Source organism: Pteropus medius, unplaced genomic scaffold, assembly GCF_902729225.1.
Source record: "Pteropus medius unplaced genomic scaffold, Ma_sr-lr_union100, whole genome shotgun sequence".
Taxonomy (NCBI): domain Eukaryota; kingdom Metazoa; phylum Chordata; class Mammalia; order Chiroptera; family Pteropodidae; genus Pteropus; species Pteropus medius.
The window spans coordinates 10,991,052-10,993,873 of record NW_024342473.1 but is presented as its reverse complement, the minus strand read 5'-3'; the positions used below and the strand labels follow the sequence as shown (position 1 = coordinate 10,993,873).

The window sequence follows — 2,822 nt, the reverse complement described above, 5'->3', positions numbered from 1 at the left end:
TTTTCAGCAGAGGAACTCTGGTTTCTCCATAGGGAGCCGCGGTGGGACAGGTGGTCTCCATCTTCACCTGTCTCAGCAAATCCAGGGTGAGAAACAGGCGCTAGTGGAGACAGCATCAGGTTGCTTGATTTTTTCATTCCCCTGGGAGAAACAAAGAGGTCACTCCCAACCTCCATTTACTCTGTAAATAAGGGTAATCTGTTGGCAAAAAAAACACCCCAAAACAAAAACAACAACAACAAAAAACACCTGAAAGACCCCTGGGTCCCTGGGAGTGATATCTATGTTCCCACTGCACTTAGCCCACGAGGTTAACAGGACACTCACCTCCTGAGTTATCCTTGGTTGTGTGTGTCTTGTTTCCCATAGGACTGTAAGTACACTGGCAACAGGGGCAGCATCTTGCTCTTCCTTATGACCTCCAACACAGGTTCAGTGCATCACAGGTGCTCAAGAGTTGTCTAGATGAATGGCTTCTAACTTTGTGGTTCATCTGCGTGCTGGAAATGTCTGAGGGAAGGAATCCTTAGGTGTTTATGGACAATGGCTACTGAGAAGTATTTAAGCTCGTTTTCCTAATATTAATTAAGCACAAAGTTGCTGCTCAGACGATCGATCCTTCATCAATAAGATTAGTTTTGGGGACAGGTGTCAGATAAGTGATTGGCAGCCTAGAATAGGAAAACTTTTTTCCTCTTCCACTTTCATGCAAAAGAGGGTACTCCTTCTTTGCATTTTGCCAGGTCACCGAGCACATATCTGTCCACCCATTCCCAGCTACTCTGCTCTAAAGTATAGACTCAATCCTTTGCAAAAATGAGACTCTGTTCTTGAATTCAGAACACCAGTAAAGGCAAAAGTAGACCTACATGCTCTTTCCATTAATTCTAAACAGCTTTATCTCCTACTCTTCACCCCCAGAGTTTGCATAGTGTTTGATTATGTGCACAAACTCTGTAGCCAGATTTCTTAGGTCTGAGTCCCTTCTCTACTGCTGACTAGTTGTGTGACATTGGTCAACTAGTTAAATCTCTCTGTGCCTCAGCTTTCTCATCTATAACACGAGTGTACCTAATTCACAGAACTGTGCAGAGCCAGGAGAGCCAGCCAGGTCTCCGGCTTTTCCAAGACTAGGAATTGCTTATCTTTCCTAATTTCCGGTGTGAGATAAAGGGTCATGCCAAGAGTTTCTTTAGAAGGAGAGGGAGACACACCAGCGTTGGTAGTTTCCTTGTTTGGCATCTCAGTAGGAGGTATTTTTTTAAAAAAAACACTCGTCCAATTGCCGAAGTGGCCTCCAAAGAACCAGGCAGCGTTGGAGGAAGAAAGAAAACCAAATATTGGTTTTTCTAAACCTCTAACTCCATGCATTGGAAACCGTGAGCCGACGAAGAGGCGCAACGAGTGGTCCCACAGACTCCTATTCTCGGCTGTTACCTGGAAAAGATCATTTCACCCCTACTGAAGAGAACATAAATGGGTCCCTGATAGAACGCTGCACCGCAGCTACCAGCGCCGGCGGGAGAGTAACCGTCGCTGCTCCGGGGCGGTGCTGGGGCTCTCAGTCCCTGACTCTCTCCCGCGACTTCGGCAGCACAGAGCCTGCGAGCGGTGCTACCACTGGATGCCCACCGACTGGCCTTCCAGAGGCTGCAGGGACAGCAGGGCGGACTACTGCGTGCTCAGGCGCCAGTAAAGCATATGCACCAACATTTTCTCCTGGAAATAAATAAATTGATATTTCAAAAACATTGACAAAGTCATCACAGGAAATCTGAACTTTGTCTTCTTCTTATCTTACTAGCTAGGAGTGTGTGTGTGTGTGTGTGTGTGTGTGTGTGTGTGTGTGTGTGTGTGTGTGTGTGTGTTTGTTCAATTGCCTGGGGACAGGGCCCCAATCTTTACAGGGACTGTGCCTTTAAACGTCTTATCAGGCCTTGTCTCAGCCACTTACTAAATTACATAATCTTGCCCAGGTTACTTCTCAGCGTCTCTTGTAAAATGGTGACAGTAACACCCACAGGGCAGGGCTGTCAGGAATATTAAAATGAGATATTGGTGAAGCCCCTGGGACATGGTAGATACTCAATAGAGAGAGGGCATGATTTGCTTATTTATTTAAGATTCAGAGGCAGCAGGAAGAATCAGTTCCGTTGCACGTTCGTGTTATGGATCATTTCATGTTTATTAGAGCACTGAGCTCTTGTTGTTTTGGACCCGAAATGGACTAAGTTAGGCAAAGCCATTTCCTTAAGTGAAAGGTAACATATAACTCAGGATACTGCGGAGAGAAGCAGAGGTACGATGGAAAAGGTGGAAGTCTGGGGACCCAAAGGCCAGAGGGAAAAAGCACAGCCAGCGGATAAATCTGACTACTGTCCTCATCTTCTTTTATTCCGTCTTCTAGTGTTAGTTTCCTTTGTGTCAAACAAAAGATAGAACCTGTAGATGAAGAGTGTTTGCATCGAGGTGCAAACCGTGCACCGGGGTAAATTCCCGTTACAAAAATATGGAACGCTTCACGAATTTGCGTGTCATCCTTGCGCAGGGGCCATGCTAATCTTCTCTGTATCGTTCCAATTTTAGTATATGTGCTGCCGAAGCGAGCACGGTAACACGGTTGTCTCAGAAGGTATATAAAGCCAAGAACACAGAATCTTTTACAATTATGGTGACTATATAGAATAGTTTAAATTCCAAAATAGTCAAGGAAATATGACCTTATGTGTTACACATACCATAATTATATCTTTATGATTATGTTCACATTAAATCTAATCGCCTCTCTGACCCTCTTACAGTATATATGCAAATGAAGGAAC

The 2,822-nt window shown here is 44.9% G+C and overlaps 1 non-coding gene across 1 annotated transcript; it reads right to left on the bottom strand.

The window, feature by feature from the left end:
* Positions 1 to 2,503: 2,503 nt before the first annotated feature.
* LOC120604753 (U6 spliceosomal RNA) lies at positions 2,504 to 2,610 on the bottom strand. The gene has a single exon (XR_005653404.1). It is a non-coding gene; the product is annotated as a U6 spliceosomal RNA (small nuclear RNA).
* Between the last annotated feature and the right edge of the window lie 212 nt (positions 2,611 to 2,822).